Source organism: Danio rerio, chromosome 3 (genome assembly GCF_049306965.1).
Source record: "Danio rerio strain Tuebingen ecotype United States chromosome 3, GRCz12tu, whole genome shotgun sequence".
NCBI lineage: Eukaryota > Metazoa > Chordata > Actinopteri > Cypriniformes > Danionidae > Danio > Danio rerio.
In genome coordinates this window covers 7,414,686-7,437,359 of record NC_133178.1, presented here as the reverse complement: position 1 = coordinate 7,437,359, position 22,674 = coordinate 7,414,686, and the positions used below count along the sequence as shown (strand labels likewise).

Here is a 22,674-nt window from a genome sequence, read left to right as displayed (position 1 = left end):
TTTTAGGACAACAGGATCTCCAGCAGAAAAGATATCCAAAGATGTCGGTTTAAATTGTAAAAAAATCTTTTTTTTAAACCAATAAAGACAGCAGAAGTCAATTATTCATTTAGCCTGACATGTTTACTGTTTCAAAATATTTTAAATGTGTCTCAAAATAAAATATATTGTGCTCAAAAGGGAAAAAAAGTTTTTGTTTTTTACCCAGATATTTAAAATATATATATTTTAGAGCAGTAATCACAATACTACGAAACCGTGATATTTTTATCCAAGGTTATTATACCGTCAGAATCGTAAACCAGCCCATGTCTAGCAGGGAGTGTTTAAACTATTCTAATAATTTCACTATTAATTATGATCATGTCATTACTGAAACTACTTGCCTTTTATACAGTTTTCATCAGTTATTACAGTTTTCATGAAATTGCACTAACTAACACACACAGGCATGCACGCAAACACACTCGAGCATACATGCACATACCTAACTTAAACACAGACGCTACCTAACAAAAGTATTGTCCCCTCTCTAAGTTTTAGGAACAACATATAATAACTTCTAGTTGATCATTTGGTATCAGAAGTGGCTTATACTGTATGAAAGGCAAAGGCCTCTAGATTATGCTTATTTTGATGAAATAAAATGATTATGCCTTGATTTTGAATTATTTCATTAGGACAGTAAGGTCTGACTTTGCTCAGACAAAAGTCTCGTCACTTAACAGAAATAATGTACAGCATAGAATATGAAGTCATACTGCAGTGAAAAAAGAATTAATACTGTGCATGACTCCCATGAGCTTGGATGACTGCATCCATACATCTCTGCAATGACTCAAATCACTTATTAATAAAGTCACCTGGAATGGCAGAGAAAGTGTTCCTGCAGGACTCCCAGAGTTCCATCAAGATTCTTTGGATTCATTTCAATGCCTGCTCCTTTATCTTACCCCAGACATGCTTAATAATGTTCATTTCTGGTGACTGGGCTGGCCAATCCTGGAGCACCTTAGTAAAGGACTATTTTGGTGCAGTTCATTGCACAACACCTAATAAAAAATAAACCACAAAACAACCTAACTGTTTATCATTTGTTTGCAAAAACAATTGTCACTTATTCATAATAACAACAATAATAATATTAATAATAATAATAATAATTAATTACATTTATATAGCGCTTTTCTAGACACTCAAAGCGCATTATACATTGGGGGGAATTTCCTCATCCACCAACAGTTTGCAGCATCCACCTGGATGACGGGACAGCAGCCGTATTGCACCAGGCAGCACACCAGCTGATTGGTGGAGAGGAGACAGAGTGATGAAGCCAATTATGGTATGGGGATGGTTAGGAAGACATGATGGACAGAGGTCAGTGGGCAAATTTGGCCAAGATGCCGGGTTTAAACTCCTACTCTTTTGTTTTTGAGGGAAATCCTGGGATTTAGCTCCATATGGACAACTTTTCTGGTGAGGTCAGTTTGCTCGGTAGCTCAGCTTGTGTACACCTTGTTGTACTTAATTGTGCTGCAGAGCACTCTGGTTTGAGTGCAGTGAAGCACGGTTCATCAAAAGAGATTAAAGCAATGTAAAATCAAGATAAAACTGGTCGCAGTGTGGTCACATTTGCTTTTGAAAACACTATTGGTTGGGTTTATGGAAGTGTTTAGGTATTGGAAATTCTCCTTGTGTACAAGAAGAATGTGCATCTGAAAGTACGAGGAAACTTACCATAAGTAGTGTATTTCAGATTCACAAACTGTAAACAGTGCCCTCCACTGGACTTGTCAACAGAAACGTGCAACGAAACATACCCGGAGCAATGTACTTCAAGAAAACGTTTAGGTAAGGCACGTACGTCCAATGAGCCTGGGTTAATACAGGTGAAAACAGTGCTTTATATTCTTCACACAGGTCTAGTAGGTGAAAATAGAGTATTAGATGAGTAACCAGCACAAACCCTCATCAAACACACACACGTGCTGAACTTCAGGACTGAAAGCGGTGCGTTTATCAGTGCTGATTGACAGCGTGAAGCATCGGTCTGTCATTTTCACATTTCGACAACGTGACACACCTGTATTTATGAACGTGGCTCATTATCACGCTCACCTGCAGTTCTCGGATCAGACGAGCCGGAGGATTCATAATTACACATGAATCAACTAAATATACTCCAGCAAATCAGAGGAGAAAAACCCCGCTGTTTATCTGCAGCTCCAGCACTTGTGCTTTTCAAAATATGCACGTATGAGTCGAACACAAAAGGGGTTTATGCTTCAGAACTAAGCCACTAAATGTATATATTTTGGCCTTGGTTTACAGAGCATTTGATTTGACATTTGATTACACATTAAAAGCCTCGGTCACACTTTATTTTGATAGTTGGTTTGTTGAATTTAAGTTACATTGCATCTTCATGCCTACTAATTCTCATTAGGTTATAAGTACACTGTTAGGATGGGGTTAGAGTTGTGCAAATTGACAGGTACTTGCAAAGTTTCTTATAGTCAGTTAAATGTTTGTTGAAGGCGCATATCAACAGATATTAAGCAGACAGTCTGCTAATACTCAAATGGACCATCAAAATAAAGTGTCACCAAAGCCTCTGCTTAAAGGATAAGAGCGCAGCTTTGGAAATGCTTTATTCTTTGTCACTATAACCACAAGGTTAGTGAGAATAATGTAAGCAGAGTGTTTTAAATCATTCATTCATTCATTCAATTTATTTTTAGCTTAGTCTCTTTATTAATCTGGGGGCACCACAGCAGAATGAACCACCAACTTATCCAGCATATGTTTCACGTAACGGATGCCCTTTCAGCTGCTGCAACCCAGTACTGGGAATGTTTTAAATCATATCAAATATCACAAATCCGATACGGTACCGTGTAGCACTGGAGCACCGCAAGGAACTGTTTTGTCACCGTTTCTCTTCACACTGTATACATCTGACTTCCAATATAACACTGTCACCTGCAAAAATTTTCAGATGATTCAGCAATAGTCGGACGTATTAAGGGTGGGGACGACTTGGAATACAGGATGGCTGTGGACAGTTTTGTGGACTGGTGTGAGCTGAATCAGTTGCAGCTTAATATCCAAAAGACCAAAGAACTGGTGGTGGACTTGAGAAGATCACGACGATCTCCAGTCACTCCCTTGTCCATTAGAGGGGTGGATGTGGAGATTGTTCAGGACTATAAATATTTGGGTGTGTATATTGACAATAAGCTGGACTGGTCCAAGAACTCTCTGGTCACATATACGAAGGGTCAAAGTAGGCTGCATTTATACGTAAACTCCGGTCTTTTAGAGTCTGCACCACTTTGCGTATGTTCTATGAGTCTTTAGTGGCCAGTGCCATTTTTTTATGCTGTGGTGTGCTGGGGTGGTAGTGTAAAAGTGGCAGATATGAAGAGATTTAACAACTTGATTAGGAAAGCTGGCTCTGTGGTGGGTGAGGAATTGGACAATATGGAAACTGTGGCTGAAAGGAGAACATTGTGCAGACTTCGGTCAATTATGTACAATGTAGATCATCCTCTTCATAATGTGGTTGACGAGCTGAGAAGTACCTTTAGTCACAGACTTACCAGCTTAAAGTGTTCCACTGAACGCCACAGAAAATCCTTCCTTCCCACTGCTATCAGACTTCATAACGTCTCCCTCAGTCACTTACCCTTACAGTAATCTATGCAATACCTTGCTGCCCGTGCCGTATATTTACTTATTACGGGTTTTAGTGTGTGGAAGTCTGTGCATTATGTTTTATGATGTGCAATAGTCTACTAGGTGCAATATTTGTACGTTTTTTTTTAGGTGTTAAATATTTTTAGTGCAATATCATTGTTTTTTAAATGAGTGTTGTATCACTTTATTACTTGAAATATTTTATGTGCATTGTTTTATGTGTAATATTATTGGTTTTGGTTAATATTATTTTCATCACTTGATATATGACTTAATAGTATTAGTTACCACTGATTCTTTTAAGTGTAATATCTTATGTAATAGTTTGTATATTTATGTGTTGTGGCTGTTTCCTTCTATAGATTGGTTGGATTTATGTGACTTATTTCACTTATTTAATTTATTTATTCTGTCTTGTGTTTTTGTATTTCTGTGTTTTGTGTGTTATGGCAGTCATTACGTAAGCAATTTCCTGCGGGATCAATAAAGTTTTCTAAGTCTAAGTCTAAATATCTTAAGTACAGGTCAGAAAAAATATTATTTCTTTACTTAAATTCATAACAATGACACACTATTTTCTCCATATTTTGACATTTTTTTGTCACAAAAAATTAAAGTAGACACTTTAGTCATGTTTAACATGTCTTTATTTCTGTTTTGATCTATAAATAATAATGACCATGTATTTAGTCATAACAACAAGGTGAACAGAACAATTTTCCGACATTGTTTAAAAATTGCATTCTAGAAAACATTCCATTGCTGTTGATTGTGTTCCAAAAAATAACAGCAACTCTTTCTGGCAGATTAAAATAAATACATAAATACATTAGACAACGAATTAATGGATGAATGAATTAGTGAATTAGTTGGTGAATGACGAATGAACCTGAGTTAATGAATGAATGTTTGTGAGTGAATGAATGAATGCATAAAATAAGAAATGAGTGTGATAACAAATGAAGTGAGTGAGCGAATGATTGAGGGAATGACTGTGGGTGTGGATGAATGAATGGCAATGAATTAGTGAGGGAATGAATGAATGAATAAATGGATGGATAAGTTTGTAAATGAGCGAGTGAATAAATTAGTTAATGAATGAATGAATTAATTAGTAAATAGATGGGTGAATGAATGAGTGTGTGAACAAATGTATTAAGAGAGTAAGTGAATGAATAAGTGTGGGGATGAATGAGCAAACTAATAAATTATTTATTTATTGAATGAATCGATGAGTTTGAGTGAGTGAATGCATTAGTAAAATGAATGAGCGAATGAATTAATGTGTATTTGTAAGTGAATGATTGATGAATGAATGAATTAGTAAATGGGTGGGTGAATTTATGTATGTATGTGTGTGACTCAATGAGTGAGTGAATGAACGAGTAAAATAATGAATGTGTGAACAGTGAGTGAGTGAATGACTGATGGGGTGAATGAATGAATAAGATAATTGATGAATCGGTGAGAATGGATAAGGGAACTAATGAATAAGTGAGTGAATACATTCGTAATTGAATGAGTGAATGGATGAATGAATAAATTAATTAGTAAATAGGTGGGTGAATGATGAAAGAGCCTGAGGGAATTAATGGGTGGGTGAGGATGTGGACAAATGAATGAGTGATTGAATGAATGAATGAGTGATTGAATGAATGAATGAATGAGTAAATTGAGTGAATGAAGGAATGAGTAACAATGAATGTGTATTAACAAATGGAGTGAGTGAGTGAATGAATGAGTAAATGACTGAGGGAAGGGATGAATGAATGAGATAATGAATTATTCAGTGGGAATAAGAAAATTTATAAATAAATAAATGAATGAATGGATGTGAATGAATAAATGAATGAGCGAGTGAAAAAATTAGTTAGTGAATGAATGAATGAATGTGTATGAGTAGATGAGTGAATACGTGAGTGAGTGGATGAATGATTACCTTATTATATGGGTGGGTGAATAACAAATAAGCCTGTGCAAATGAATGAATGAATGAATGCGTGTGAGTGAGTGAATGAATGAATGAGTGAGTAAATGAAAAAGTAAATTAATGAGTGAAGGAAGGAGTAAAATAATGAACAAGTGTATGAACAAATGGATTGAATGAGTGAGTGAATGAATAAAAGTAACAAGTAAATCAATATTTGACAGTGTTTTATTTGCTGGATGGTCCTCAAACCTGCACTCCCTCATGCTTATTTAACACACAGCCCACTGAGGGCCCAGTATAAATAGCAGTGTGTTTGTTTCAGTGCTGCTGGAGAACAGATGGTGTGCTGGTCTTCATCTCCATCAGCGCTGATGTGTGTGTGTGTATATGTGTGTGTGTTCAACGCCCCGCACTCTGGCTTTGTTCATTCCGCTGAGCAGCTTCTGTTAATGCAGGAGTGGGTGTTTCTCTGTCCTTCTCCTTCACTTCTGCTCGAGTTCATCTCCACTCTCTGAGGAACATCAGCATCTCTGCACACGTTTATCTCTTCATCCTGCGTTCACCGCCAGTTTTATATCTCAAATGAGTCGAAGTGAAACCGTTGAGTGGAGATGAATCTGGAGAAGGGTTGTTTGATAAAAGCAGACGTTCTCACTTGATCCTTCGGAAATCACTCCAGGGATTTTGATGCTCAAAAAGAAAACACTGTTGTGTCGTCGCTTCATATTTCTGTGGAAAACAACATGCTTTAGTTTTCTATATTCTTTTAGTAGAAAGAAGTTTTTTTTTTAACAACTCCTTTACTGTCACTTAAAACATACTATTTGAATTAAAGTATTGTTCTATATAAATTAAAGAAAAAAATAATAATAAGATAATATATATATATATATATATATATATATATATATATATATATATATATATATATATATATATATATATATATATATATATAAAGAATACTGATAATAATAATAATAACAACAACAATATAAATAATATTAGCAATAATAATAATAATAATAATAATAATAATAATAATAATTATTGTTATTATTGCTAATAATATTTATATTGTTTTTATTATTATTATTATTATTATTATTATTATTATTGTTTATATTATTATTATTATTATTAATATTATTATTATTATTATTATTAGTAGTAGTAGTAGTAGTAGTAGTAGTAGTAGTAGTAGTAGTATTGCTATTATTATTTATATTATTATTATTATTAGCATTATTATAATTATTATTATTATTAGCATTATTACCATTAAAATTATTATTATTATTATTATTATTATTATTAGTAGTAGTAGTAGTAGTAGTAGTAGTACTAGTAGTAGTAGTAGTAGTATTACAGTTGCTATTTAACTCAAGCAAACAATCTTTAAAATATTTTATTTAGGCTGTTAAATATATTAATTATTATGTAAAATTAACACAATTATAGTTAAAACAAGAAATAAAGGTTAACTGAAATATAACAAGTTATAATCTTAAACTTCAGCTTTTTGATTAATTAATTAATTTAGATTGATTCATTTTGTCAAAATATTTTCATTATATTTACTTGATTGATTTTTATTAAAGCAATTCATATAATTAAAAATATTAAAAGTAAACTAATAACACTACAGAAATGACTGGAATTCTAGTAAATGAAACTAAATAAAAATGCAACAATAAGCTGAAGTCAAGTTCAAATTATTTAATATTTATCTTTCAAGGCATGTCATGAAATAATTTTTAAAAGCCTTAATTATTGCTTAAGGTGAGTACAATGTCAGTTTGAAGTTGAGTCACTGCACCAAGTTTCTATAAAGTGCGGTGGAAATGATGTTAGCCTCAATCTACACTCACCGGCCATTTTATTAGGTACACCTTTCCAACTGCTCATTAACGCACATTTCTAATCAGCCAATCCCATGGCAGCAACTCAATGCCTTTGGGCATCTAGAAATGGTCAAGAAGATCTGCTGCTGTTCAAACCGAGCATCAGAATGGGGCAGAAAGGTGATTTAAGTGACTTTGAATGCAGCATGGTTGTTGGTGCCAGATGGGCTGGTCTGAGTATTTCAGAAAGTGCTGGTCTACTGGGATTTTCACGCACAACCATCTTTAGGGTTTACAGAAAATGGTCAGAAAAAGAGAAAATATCCAGTGAGTGACAATTCTGTGAGCACAAATGCCTTGTTGATGACAGAGGAGAATGCAGACTGGTTCAAGCCGACAATGGCAACAGTAACTCAAATCAGCACTTGCTACAAACGAGGTCTGCAGAGGAGCATCTCTGAACACACAACACGTCCACCCTTGAGGCGGATGGGCTACAGATGCAGAAGACCATAATGGGTGCCACTCCGGTCAGCTAAGAACAGGAAACTGAAGCTACAGTTCACACAGGGTCACCAAAACTGAAAACAGACTGGCTTCTTGAACATGACATTGAGTTCACAGTACTCAAATGGCATCTACAGTCACCAAATCTTAATCCTATAGAGCATCTTTGGGTTGTGGTGGAATAGGAGTTTGGCATCATGGATGTGCAGCCGACAAAATCTGCAGCAACTGCATGATGCCATCTTGTGAATATGGAACAAAATCTCTGAGGAATATTTCCAGTACCTTGCTGAATCTATGCCTCGAAGGATTATGGCAGTTCCGAAGGCAAAAGTGGGTCCAACCCGGTAATAGTAAGGTGTACCTAATAAAGTGGCCAGTGGGTGTATGTTTTCAGTCATAACTAGGGCCAGACGGAATCTGCGGACATTTTTTGCTATTTCTGCGGAGAATTTTGATAAAAATCTGTGGATTTCTGCGGAATTATTTTGGGAGTATCCAGCAAGTATCATAACTAAAACCTTAATATATTAAATAAAAAAGTAAATTACTGAATAAAAACTGAATAAATTCAGATTTACACATTTACTCAAGTAAATAAACAGAATTAATGATGTTCTAAAAATTGGAAGAAATCTGCGGAATTCTGCAGAAAATCTGCAAAAAATTTGCGAAATTCTGCGCGCGCAGATTCCGTGTGGCCTAGTCATTTTTTTTTAATAATATTACTGAACCACTGTGATGACAGACTTTAGCTGAATGATTTTAGAAGGTCCAAGACAACATTTCAGCTGTTTTCCAATGTTTTTCCTCTGCTGGTTTGTTCATTATGGCTGACCCATTGCGCTCATTTTTATCACTACATGATCTCCTAAAACAATTTTACATGACTTTTCTTCATGTGGATACTGGAATCTATTTAGTAAAAGTGTTTCCGTCATATTTCATGCACATTTTTTTAATTAAATACTACAATTATCCTACTAAGTGGTGCAAATTAGATTGTTGTATGCACATTTTTCAAATTTATGCCCAATTTGACGTTTCCATGAAGCTTTTTTAAAAAAACATAATATTCCGAAATGTGCTTACAAATAGGTTTGAAAACATAGCCACTGAGCATTACAGATTTATTTAAAGCACAGCACTTTGCTTGCACATGTATTCAAGCTCATGTCTATGTACTACTCTAATTACATTCATTCAGACTTCTGTTAAACAAACTTTAAATTCCTCTAGCTTCAACAAGGCATTTACATGACCATTTCTATTGTTTAATGCACTCTAAAATATGAGTGTGAAGTATAAGAGGAGCGTATGAAGTGCTTTCTATTGTCCATACACACACACACATATTACTACAGGTGGTCTGCTGGCATTTACAGATGCTGTTTGTGTTCAACTGTATAATGAAGTTGAATAGACTTGCACAGACACACACATCTATAAGCGGTGTTAAACACACGAGAGCAGAGATCAGAGAAAGCACCTGAAGAAAAGCTCTTCTGTAAGCTCTGAGAAAATGACACACACATGCATACTGCACTTGACTGAATAAACGCCTGTGATTGTTCAACGGGTTGATCTACTACACCAGCATGTTCAATCTCACTTCATTCAGCACTAAACTTCAGCTGATTCCTTCATTCAGTCACTCAAGTGTGTGTGTGTGTGTGTGTGTGTGTGTGTGTGTGTGTGTGTGTGTGTGCATGCTGAAGTGTTTCACAATTATCCAGTGATTATATCTATAGTGTGCTCTGAGAGAGAGCATTATGATCTGACACGAGTTCCCTCTTATGATCAACAACATGCTCATAAATACAGATTCAGCTAAACCCTGCTGCTGTTGAGAAAACTGAATATATGTGGAGTTTAATGACAGCCCGTATTAAACTATCATTATCAATTTGGTAAATACATGTTTTATATTTTTCTCTCTTAGGTTTTTTAAAATTAGTTTATTCATTTCTGACAGTGCATCCATTGTAGTGGACATCACATTTCAGGTGTTATTTTTTTCCTTCTGGAGAACACCTTAGCAACAGTCTGGCAACTATCCTACACCTAGCGACACTCTGGTAGACAAACGAAACATCATAGCAACTTCCTGTAGAAATTCTTCAGAGTAATCCAAAAAATATTCTGAATGTCATCAAAAACTGCCTCGCAATCTCCCAACAATAATCTGTCAACATACAAAACACCCTACCAATCTGCCCACAACAATCTGGCAGCATACAATACAAGCAAGCAACACTCTGAACATCATAAAAAAAACACCATAGCAATCTTCCAAACAACAATCTGGCAGCATAGAACACACAATAGCAGCACCCTAAACATCATAAAAAAACAGCCTAGCAATCTTCCAAACTACAATCTAACAACAAACAAAACACGCTAGCAACACTCTGAACATCATATAAAATACCCTGGCAATCTTCCAAACAACAATGTAACAACACACAAAACACCATAGCAACACTCCTGATGTCATCAAAAATACCCTATCAATCTCCCCACAAGAATCTAACAAACTACAAAAGACCTTACCAACACCCGAAACACTATTAAAACACCCTAGCAATTTCCCAAACAAGAATCTGACAACCTACAAAACACCCTAGCAACACTGAACATCATCAAAACACCCTAGCAATGTCCCAACAGCAAAATATAACATCCCAGCAACACTCCTAATGTCATCAAAAACACCCTAGCAATCTCCCCACAATAATTTGGCAAACTACAAAACACCCTAGCAACACCCTAAACACTATTAAAACACCCCAGCAATCTCCCAAACAAGAATCTGACAACCTACAATACACCCTAGCAACACTGAACATCATCAAAACACCCTAGCAATGTCCCAACAGTAATATAACATCCCAGCAACACTCTTAATGTTATCAAAAACTCCCTATCAATCTCCCCACAAGAATCTGACAACCTACAAAACACCCTAGCAACACTGAACATGATCAAAACACCCTAGCAATGTCCCAACAGCAATATAACATCCCAGCAACACTCTTAATGTCATCAAAAACACCCTAGCAATCTCCCCATAAGAATCTGACAACCTACAAAACACCCTAGCAACACCCTAAACACTATTAAAACACCCTAGCAATCTCCCAAACAACAATCTAACAACTTACAAAACACCCTAGCAACACTGAACATCATCAAAACACCCTAGCAATGTCCCAACAGTAATATAACATCCCAGCAACACTGTTAATGTTATCAAAAACTCCCTATCAATCTCCCCACAAGAATCTGACAACCTACAAAACACCTTAGCAACACTGAACATGATCAAAACACCCTAGCAATGTCCCAACAGCAATATAACATCCCAGCAACACTCCTAATGTCATCAAAAACACCCTAGCAATCTCCCCATAAGAATCTGACAACCTACAAAACACCCTAGCAACACCCTAAACACTATTAAAGCACCCTAGCAATCTCCCAAACAGCAATCTAACAGCTTACAAAACACCCTACCAACATTCCTAATGTCATCAAAAACACCCTAGCAACACCCTAAACACTATCAAAAACACCCCAGCAATCTCCCAAACAAGAATCTGACAACCTACAATACACCCTAGCAACACTGAACATCATCAAAACACCCTAGCAATGTCCCAACAGCAAAATATAACATCCCAGCAACACTCCTAATGTCATCAAAAACACCCTAGCAATCTCCCCACAATAATCTGGCAAACTACAAAACACCCTAGCAACACCCTAAACACTATTAAAACACCCCAGCAATCTCCCAAACAAGAATCTGACAACCTACAATACACCCTAGCAACACTGAACATCATCAAAGCACCCTAGCAATGTCCCAACAGTAATATAACAACAATCAAAACATCCCAGCGACACTCTGTAAGTCATTAAAAACACCATAGCAATCTTCCAAACAACAATCTAACAACATACAAAACACCCTAGCAACACTAAGTCATCAAAAACATCCTATCATCTCCTAACAACAACCTGACAGCGTACAAAACACACTAGCAACACCCTGAACATAAAAAAATAACACCCTAGAAATCTCCAGCAACAATCTGACAACAACATACAAAACACTCTAGCAACACTCTGAACGTCATCCAAAACAGCCTAGCAACATCCTAACAACAGTCTGACAACCATCCAAAACAACTTGGTGATCAGTCTCAACAACAATCTGACAACAAACAAAACATCATAGAAACACTCTAAAGGTCATCTAAAACAGCCTATTATCTACCAGAAACAATTTGACACCATCTAAAACACCCTAGCAACCACCTAACAGCAATCTGACAACCGTCCAAAACAGTTTGGTCATAATCAAACAAGTATACAAAACACCATAGCAATCTCTAAAAACACTGAAAATAAAATCTCCCTAGTACCTCACTGATATCTCTCTGGTAATCTTTTAGCAACACTCGGTCGTCCAGAACACCCTAGCAACCCCTTAACCACAATCTGACTACCATGCAAAACAGCTTGGTGACAATCAGACAGTTAATCAAAACACCATAGCAGTCGATAGGCAACACTCTGAAACTCATTAAAAATGCCATATCAACCTAACAACAATCTGATAATATTCCAAACATCTTTGCAACACCCATGCAGTCATCCAGAACACCTGAACAACCTCCTAACAACAGTCTGACAACATAAAACCCCTTTGCAATATCCTGAAATTTACCACCATAACAACTTTTTATAACACTCTGAAAGTCATTTAAAACACCCAAGCATGCTCCTAACTGCAATCTGACAACATACAAAACACCCTAGCAACACTTGGAATGTCATCCAAATCAAACAAGCAACCCCCTAACAACAATCTAACAACCATGCAAAACAACTTGGTTACAATCAGGCAACTTTTCAAAACACTGTATCAACATATAAACAACACTCTGAAACATCCAAAACACCCGAGCATCGTCTTAACCACAATCTCACAACATACAAAACAACCTAGCAACACCCTGAAAGTCATCCAAAACACCCTAGCAACATCCTAACAACAATCTGACAACATAACAAAACCCCTTAGCAACACCCCTGAAACTTACCCCAAAACACTTTTGCAACCTCCTAACAGCGACAACATTCAAAACACCCTAGCAACCCCAAAACAACAATCTGACAATCATCCAAAAGAACTTGGTGACAATTAAACAGCTATTCAAAACACTGTAGCAACCAAAAAAAACAACACTTTGAATTTTGTTCAAAACACCCGAGCAACATCTGAACCAAAATCTGACAACATACAAAACACCCTAGCAAATCTTGGAAAGTCATGCAAAACACGCCAGCAACCCCCTAACAACAATTTAACAACCATGCAAAACAACTTGCTTACAATTAGGCAGCTATTTAAAACACTGTAGCAACCTATAAACAACACTCTGAAACATCCAAATCACCCAAGCAACATCCTAACAACAATCTGACAACATAACAAAACCCCTTAGCAACACCCTGAAATTTACCCCAAAACACTTTCAACCTCCTAACAACAGTCTGATAACATTTCAAGAGTTCACACTTAGCTGATAATCAATAAAGCGTATTTGGCATGCTGTCCCGGGAGAGAGCCCTGAGCTCGTAATATCCTCGAGCCCGGGGCTCCCTCCCGTTAGAAGGGCGAGAGGGGAATTTGAGGTCAGGTAGGTCTCGAGAACTCCCCTGCTTGTCACCGTGAGTTGTGTAAACTCAGGTTGTATTGGGTGATAATTTGTTTTAGTCGATTGCTATGGTTTATGTTTTTGGACGGTGGGAGGAAACCGGGGAACCTGGGGAAAACCCACGCGAACACGGGGAGAACATGCAAACTCCACACAGAAACACCAACCAGCCCGATGGGTTGGACTAGCGGTGTTCTTCCTGTGAGGCAACAGTGCTAACCACTGGGCCACCGTGTCGCCCGATCAGAAAAAGTGGGAGGATGTAGGGGTGGAAGGGGGGGGAGCTTCAAGACGAAGATAACTGGAGTGGAAAACTCAGGTTATTTATAATGCTTCCGTAATCATCTAATAGGGCTGATTACGGAGCTAACAAGGAGCCAGCCGTGTTGATTATAAGCACGTGATCCTCTCGAAATTAGTTTATGAATAAACAACACTTAAAACACCCCAGCAACACTTTGAAAGTACAAAGCAGCCATGAAAATACCCTAGCAACCCCCTAACAACAATCTAACAACCATTCAAAACAGCTTGGTGACAATCGGACAGCTATCCAAAACACCAGAGCAACCTATAAACAACACTCAGAAAGTCATTCAAAACACCCTAGCAACCCCCTAACAACAATCTGACAACCATCCAAAAGAACTTGGTGACAATTAGACAGGTATCCAAAACACCGTAGCAACCTATAAACAACCCTTTAAAACTGATCCAAAACAACCGAGCAACATCTTAACCACAATCTGACAACATACAAAACACCCTAGCAACACTTGGAAAGTCATGCAAAACACCCTAGCAATCCCCTAACAACAATCTGACAACCATCCAAAACAACTTGGTGACAATCAGACAGGTATCCCAAACACCCTAGCTACCTCTTAACAACAACCTAAAAAAATAATGCAAAAACCACCTTAGAAACACTCAGGAAACCATTCAAAACACCCTAGAAACCATATGACAATCATGCATATCTCCCAGCAACACTATTTAAATTTTATTCTGTTTTAAGCTATTTAAAGTCTTATCACTAAAGAGCTTGTTCAGATAGCTGATGTTTTCTGTGTGCAGGCAGAGTGACGTGCACTAAAAGCAGTGCTGTTCTGTTTGTCCGCTCAGTCAGTGCTGCTGCTATCTGAGGGCTGTGATCTCATTAAAGCTCTTCAATGCAGCGCTTCATCATTTGAACTCTGCGCTTAATCATCTTAAACATTTCATCACGCACAGTAAATGCCCTGCAATTATTCATGACAAAAGCCACTTCTGTTTAATGTATGATGATATATTACACACTTAGCAGCTGCTGTTATACTGTGCTTTTGTGTGTATTTTGTCCATCCATTCGTCTGTTCTTCCAGCTATACATTTTTCTGTTTATCTGTATATAGTCTGTAGATTTATTGGTTTTTCATCTATCCATTGATCCATCCATCCATCCATCCATCCATCCATCCATCCATCCATCCATCCATCCATTGTTCTGTTTATTGGATTACAATCTATATTCATCTGTTATGCATCCATCCATCCATCCATCATTCCATACAACCATTCATACATCCACCCATACATACATCCATACATACACACATACATACATACATCCATACATACATGCATACATGCATACATCCATACATCCATACATACACACATACATACATACATGCATACATACATACATACATTCATCCATACATCTATCTGTGTTGTTCTGTTTATCTGCCTACAATCTATAAGTCCATCCATTCATTCATCCATCTATCCTTCTACTTTCCATTTTATCTGTCTGTTTGTTCACGTAATGTTCTATCCATATTTCAATTGATCAACAACTTGTTGTTCTATCCATCTGTCCGTCCCTCAATCCGTCCGTCTGTCTGTGCATCCATTGTTCTGTTTATCTGCCTATAATCTGTCTACCCATCTGTTTTCCATCCATCCATCCATCCATCCATCCATCCATCCATCCATCCATCCATCCATCCATCCATCCATCCTTCCCTCCATCATTCTGTTTATCTGCCTAAAATCTATATCCATCCATCCATTGTTGTTTATCTGCCATCCAAACATCCATCCATCCATCATTCTGTTTATCTGCCTAGAATCTATATATCCATCCATCCGTTGTTGTTTATCTGCCATCCATCCATCCTTCTGTTTATCTGCCTAAATTTATATCCATCCATCCATCCATCCGTTTATTTCCCTAGAATCTATATATCCATCCATCCCTTGTTGTTTATCTGCCATCCATCCATCCATCCATCCATCCATCCATCCATCCATCCATCCTTCCATCCATCCTTCTGTTTATCTGCCTAGAATCTATATCCATCCATCCGTTGTTGTTTATCTGCCATCCATCCATCCTTCTGTTTATCTGCCTAAATTTATATCCATCCATCCATCCATCCATCCATCCATCCATCCATCCATTTATTTCCCTAGAATCTATATATCCATCCATCCCTTGTTGTTTATCTGCCATTCATCCATCCATCCATACATGCATTCATCCATCGTTCTGTTTATCTGCCTAGAATTTTTTTATCCATCCATCCCTTGTTTTTTATCTGCCATCCATCCATCCATCCATCCATCCATCCATCCATCCATCCATTGTTTCTCTGCCTAGAATCTATATATTTCTCCATCCATTGTTGTTTATCATCCATCCATCCATCCATCCATTCATCATTCTGTTTATCTGCCTAGAATTTATATATCCCTCCATCCGTTGTTGTTTCCATCCATCCATCCATCCATCCATCTGTTGTTGTTGTTTATCTGCCATCCATCCGTCTGTCGTTCTGTTTATCTGCCTACAATCTATATCTCCATCTGTTTTCCATCCATCCACCCATTCTTCTGTTTATCTGCCTACAATCTATATCTCCATCTGTTTTCCTTCCTTTCACCTATTCTTCTGTTTATCTGCCTACAATCTACTGTATATCTCTATCCATCTACTTTCTATTATTTTATCTGTCTGTCTGTTCAAGTAGTGTTCTGTCTACCCATATTTCAATTGATCATCCATTTCTTCATTTTTCTGTTCATCCTATATTCTATGTATTCATTTTTCCTTCCCTTCATCCATTTTCCATTTTATCTGTCTGTTTGTAATGTTCTATCCATATTTCAATTCATCATCAATTTGCTGTTCCATCCATCCATCAATCTAGAGCAGGGGTCACCAAACTTGTTCCTGGAGGGCCGGTGTCCTGCAGATTTTAGCTCCAACCCTAATCAAACACACCTGAACAAGCTAATCAAGGTCTTACTAGGTATACTTGAAACATCCAGGCAGGTGTGTTGAGGCAAGTTGGAGCTAAAGCCTGCAGGGACACCGGCCCTCCAGGACCGAGATTGATGACCCCTGATCTAGAGGTCTGCATTCTCGAACCATAGGAGCCAGCCAGATTTCTTGCGGCACGGGAATAAATTTCAGAGTAAAACGTGGTAGTGGTCGGTAACACTGGTGTAATTTGAACGAGAGTAGGCGGGCTAACAACGTAGCGATCTGGAGTCCTGACATTTTTTCGGAACAGGATATCTGTGATTTCCTCATTCTTTTTGAGCGCCAGTGCTCATGCATAACCGTCCTCAGAGCGGGCTTTACCAAAGCAGAGCAAACTGAAGATGTGCTGTCCTTGAAGTACGTTTAGCATACATTAGAAAACTATCAATTTACTGTTAGGAAACCCCCATTCGGGAGTCTTTCATGCGTTATAGACTCAAATGGAAAAAAAAAAAAAAATTACCCTTTGCGTGATGTGATGATACCTAAGTTTTACCCTTTAGCAGACAAAGTGGTCACGCAACACATGCGCCACCGGCACCACACTACGCAGCGTCATGCAATTCTAAACATAAGCTGCCTCTCAAATGGCACATTATACACTATGCACTCATGCACTATGCACTTACACACTCAATAGCATAGTACATGCATGTAGTGTCGTCCCAAATGGAGCAAATTAGTTTTTTTACTAAGCGGAAATTCAAACCGTTTCCCTGATGACGTTTGACGGTTGCCAAATCAGTAAATTAAATGACCAAGCTATCAAATAATACCTGCCTTGACTATAACTGCATTCACCATCGGAAGGCGCTATAATCCCTCTCGTAGGAGAAATTTGCTTTCACAATGCAAAATAAATAGTTATCCAACATGTGCGACCGATAGCTTCGCCCCTTTTACTACTTGAGCACAGCCATATCACTCTGCAGCCCAAGACCGGTTACTCACTGAAGCTAAGCAGGGCTAAGCCTGGCCAGTACCTGGATGGGAGACCACTAGGGAACACTAGGTTGCTGTTGGAAGTGGTGTTAGTGAGGCCAGCAGGGGGCGCTCAACATGTGGTCTGCATGAGTCCTAGTGTCACTTTTACTAGAATGCCCTAGTAAAAGTGAAGGGGACACTACACTGTCAGTGGGCGCCGTCTTTCGGATGAGACGTTAAACCGAGGTCCTGACTCTCTGTGGTCATTAAAAATCCCATGGCACTTCTCGTGAAAAGAGCAGGGGTGTAACCCCGGTGTCCTGGCCAAAGTCCCTCTATCTGCCCTTACGATCATGGCCTCCCAATCATCCCCTTCCACCGAATTGGCTCTATCATTGTCTCTCCACTCAACCAATAGCTGATGTGTGGTGATGTGTGGTTGTCCTGTGGCTGCCGTCGCATCATCCAAGTGGATGCTGCACACTGGTGGTGATGTGGAGAGACCCCCCCCCATCATGATTGTGAAGCGCTTTGGGTGTATGGCCATACACAATAAATGCGCTATATAAATACACATTACATTACATTACAAAGCTGCTGTCATTAAGTGCGTGAAGTGTCCATCATTACACTCTTCATTTTACCGGCTGAATGAGTGCATCATCCTGGTATTTAATGTGTGCTTATTATTTATTAAGTTTTCAGTGTGGATGCACTACTTACACTATTTATACTACAAAATGGCGTAGAATAGTGCATAAGTATGCGATTTGGGATGCAGCTATAGATTTCTATCAGGTTATGCACACTGATGCTGCAAGTCAGCAGCTGTACGTGGAGCCGATCTGGGACAATTCTCATATTTCTGCTGCACCACAGAGCACCATCTGAATAATTGAATTTTTAATAGTATGCGAATATACACATTCTGCGAATGTTACTGCCAACTGTCAGATGAACAGCACTGAGCGGCTCATTCAGTGTGCCACTAGTTTCAGAAGATTGAAACCTCAGGTTTAATGCGGCACTCATGTCTCATCACATCTCATTCTTGCACAACCTAAAGCAGGAATCACAAAACTTGTTCCTGGAGGGCCGGTGTCCTGCAGATTTTAGCTCCAACCCTAATCAAACCCACCTGAACGAGCTAATAAAGGTCTTACTAGGTATACTTGAAACATCCAGGCAGGTGTGTTGAAGCAAGTTGGAGCTAAACACTGCAGAGCACCGGACCTCCAAGAAGTTTGGTGACCCCTGTTTTATCGGTTATATCTATATGTTTTGGTAGTGCCCAGTTTAATTGTGAGACTTTGGAAACCAGATCTAAATTTAGCAGGAACAATCGGGACAGGAAGAACATTATTCCAAGTGGGCACAGGGTAAACAAAGACCGAATTTACAGGGGGAGCAGTCAGGTGTGGAATAAAACCTGGCGGGACTTAAAAAAAAATCAGTCCCATGCAGACCTTTTCATCCATCAGTCTGTCCTGTCCATCCTGACTGACCTGCCTTCAATCTATATATCCATCCATCCTTCCACTTTCCTTTTTTTCTGTCTGTCTAGTGTTCTTTCTATCCATACTTTAATTGCTCATTAATTTGATCCATCCATCCATTTTCCATTCATCTGTCTGTTTGTTGTACAATGTATAAAGCTTAAGCAATCATATTCAATACATTTTATTAATGACATGAATCTTTTGTAGACTCAAGTTTTGTAGATCAGCCAAGCAGGTTCAGTCCTCGACGGATGCTGTTGATCTGAAATCATCGTTCCAAATATCTGTTGATTTATCAGACTGTCACTAATGCATTGGCGAGCGCAGTGTGTGTTGCGTTGTAAATCCTCAGCTTTGATGGCATATGCAGCAGTCGGAGCGACATGACAGTGTGAGCGAGCAGGAAGCAGCAGGATTATACATGTAGATCATCACAGTAATCACAGCAGAACAGCCTCATCCTGACCTGCTGTCATTATTTATCTCCAGCGACACGATTTCACACCCGCGCTGCTTTTATTCTCCTGCCTGAGCAAACCAATGCATGTGTGCCTAATTGGAAATGAGCGACCGTGGCTTGGTTTCGTCTTCTTGAGCTCCCTTACAGCTGTTCTTGTTTTTTGAGTTTGTTTGTTGGTTTAGGTGTGAGTTCATTTGAAGTTCATTGGAATTAGATTTGTGGAAACTTGCATCTCTAACTAATTTTAAGCTTAGTCTTGAGGAAATGTCCTCAAGCCGGGATTCAAACTCGGGACATCCTGACGTGCTACTGCACCTTATGTCGACACGCTAACCACTAGGCTATTGCGGCAACAGTCTAGGTTAGTTATTAACAGTAGATGGTGCTCTAGGTTAGTTTTTAATAGTAGACGGTGCTCTAGGTTAGTTCATAGGCTAGTTTTTAACAGCAGACAGTGCTCTAGGCTAGTTTTTAACAGTAGACTGCACTCTAGGTTAGTTTATAGGCTAGTTTTTAACAGCAGATTGTGCTCTAGGCTAGTTTTTAACAGTAGACTGCACTCTAGCTTAGTTCATAGGCTAGTTTTTAACAGCAAACAGTGCTCTAGGCTAGTTTTTAAGAGTAGACAGTGCTCTAGGTTAGTTTATAGGCTAGTTTTTTAACAGTACATTGTGCTCTAGGCTAGTTTTTAACAGTCGATGGCACTCTAGGTTAGTTTGTAGTCTAGTTTTTAACAGTAGACAGTGCTCTAGGTTAGTTTGTAGTTTAGTTTTTAACAGCAGATTGTGCTCTAGGCTAGTTTTTAACAATAGATGACACTCTAGGTTAGTTTATAGTCTAGTTTTTAACTGTAGATAGTGCTCTAGGCTAGTTTTTAACAGTAGATGGTGCTCCTGGTATGTTTATTAGGCTTGGGCGGTGTCCAAATTTTGAGACCGTCAAACCGCCTCCATATTTTACCCCGGTATCCGGTATTACCGGCGTAATAAAAAAAATTATGACGTAAGGCTCAGACAGCGTCACCAAACTGTTGGCTTGAGCCTAAACCATTCAGAAACTGAATACCTTCTATGCGACCTTAGGCAGAGAGAGAGAGAGAGAGAGAGAGAGAGAGAGAGAGAGAGAGACTTTCTCTGTCTTACACAAACACACACACATCTCTCCCGCGATTTATTCAGAAATTTACTCCCACACCGTAAGAAATCTGGCCGGCTCCCGCGGGAATGCAGAGAGCTGTAATCGGGCCATAAAAATTATACCCGATAGGTCCCGAGTCCGACACGTACATTTTGATTGACAGCTTTATAAAGCCCGAGCCCTTACAGCTCTAATGCATTTTTTCAAGAATGAGTCATTTATATGTTTTAACAGCATTTATTCGTAACAAACGTAGACTATATCCCACTTGAAAGTTGGAACAAAGAAATAAAATAAGTCCTCTGTAACATCGTAACATCTCAGCACTCTATAGGTCTACATGCACTTAGCCTTTAAATTGGCCAACACACCAATGAAAAGAAATCTTGCTTAACAAATCAAATAAACTCTAAATGATGACGGGTATTTTGGCAGTAACTAAATTGAAGCTGAATATTAAAAGAATAATGCCACCATTAGTCTGTATACTCTGTCTACATTATGATTATATGGTTTAATTAATATTTATTTATAATTTAAAACCCTTTACTCACCAAGATTAGGCTACGTGTGTTTGTGGAGGAACATTATTAAATCCACTGGCTTTAGCGCAGTCTTGCGCTCATGTGCGTCCAGCAGCACTGAACACCGTTTCACTGCTACTGCTACAGGCCGAGATGCAGAGTTCTGATCTGGCTGATTTTGCAAGTTTTAGGTAGGATTGTTTATTCATCTTATACCAGTCAGGAACATCCATTTAATTTTCCATGACCGTAGTTTCAGGGTAGCGAGTGGCCTCGTCATTTTACCTGTCAGCTTGCGGTTTAGGGCTCTACCGTAATACGCAGTGTATGAGCGACCGCTAAATACCTGCGGCTGGAATAACCGCTCTTTCTGACTGGCTTGACCGCCGTCAAAATTCTCTTTTTTTACTACTTCGTCATAATTTGCCTCACCTTTGCAGGGATGGATTTTAATGCAGGGATTTGGATTTTTTCGGGTCTCGCCGGGTTCGGGCAAAGATCTTCAGCTCTAATGCAGACCTCTCGTTCATATTAACCACGTCTCCCTTCTGTTCAGTCTAAACTGCCAAACTGCAGGACACTTTGAAGCGCGACTCGTCACGTCACGTCTCCCTGTCCCTCTCTCCCTCTCCCCCTCCCTCTTCCTCTATCTCTCTCCTCCACACTGTCCCGTTATGACAACCACACACACGTTTTTTAGGCATTAAATAAAGGATATTTAATACTTTATGACGGTATAACGGTATTGAAACTGACACCGTTGCTATTTTTAGATCCCGCGGTATACCATAATACCGTAATATCGCCCAAGCCTAATGTTTATAGACTAATTTTTAACCGCAGAATGTGCTTTAGGCTAGTTTTTAACAGTAGACTGCACTCTAGGTTAGTTTATAGGCTAGTGTTTAACAGCAGATGGTGCTCTAGGCTAGTTTTTACCAGTAGACTGCACTCTAGGTTAGTTTATAGGCTAGTTTTTAACAGCAGATGGTGCTCTAGGTTAGTTTTTAAAAGTAGACGGCGCTCTAGGTTAATTTATAGTCTATTTTTAACAGCAGATGTTGCTCTAGGTTGGTTTTAAAAAGTAGATGGCGCTCTAGGTTAATTT

At 38.5% G+C, this 22,674-nt stretch overlaps 1 protein-coding gene and 1 long non-coding RNA gene across 12 annotated transcripts in view; one reads left to right on the top strand and one right to left on the bottom strand.

Annotated features, from left to right (window-relative positions):
- Positions 1-22,674, top strand: part of rbfox3b (RNA binding fox-1 homolog 3b) — a 584,742-nt gene that overhangs the window by 149,876 nt on the left and 412,192 nt on the right. The window lies entirely within an intron of this gene.
- Positions 7,035-12,379, bottom strand: LOC141381340 (uncharacterized). The gene is made up of 4 exons (XR_012401337.1): positions 11,692-12,379; positions 11,314-11,524; positions 11,078-11,181; positions 7,035-10,945 (listed from the first exon to the last, which is right to left on the bottom strand). It is a non-coding gene; the product is annotated as an uncharacterized lncRNA (long non-coding RNA).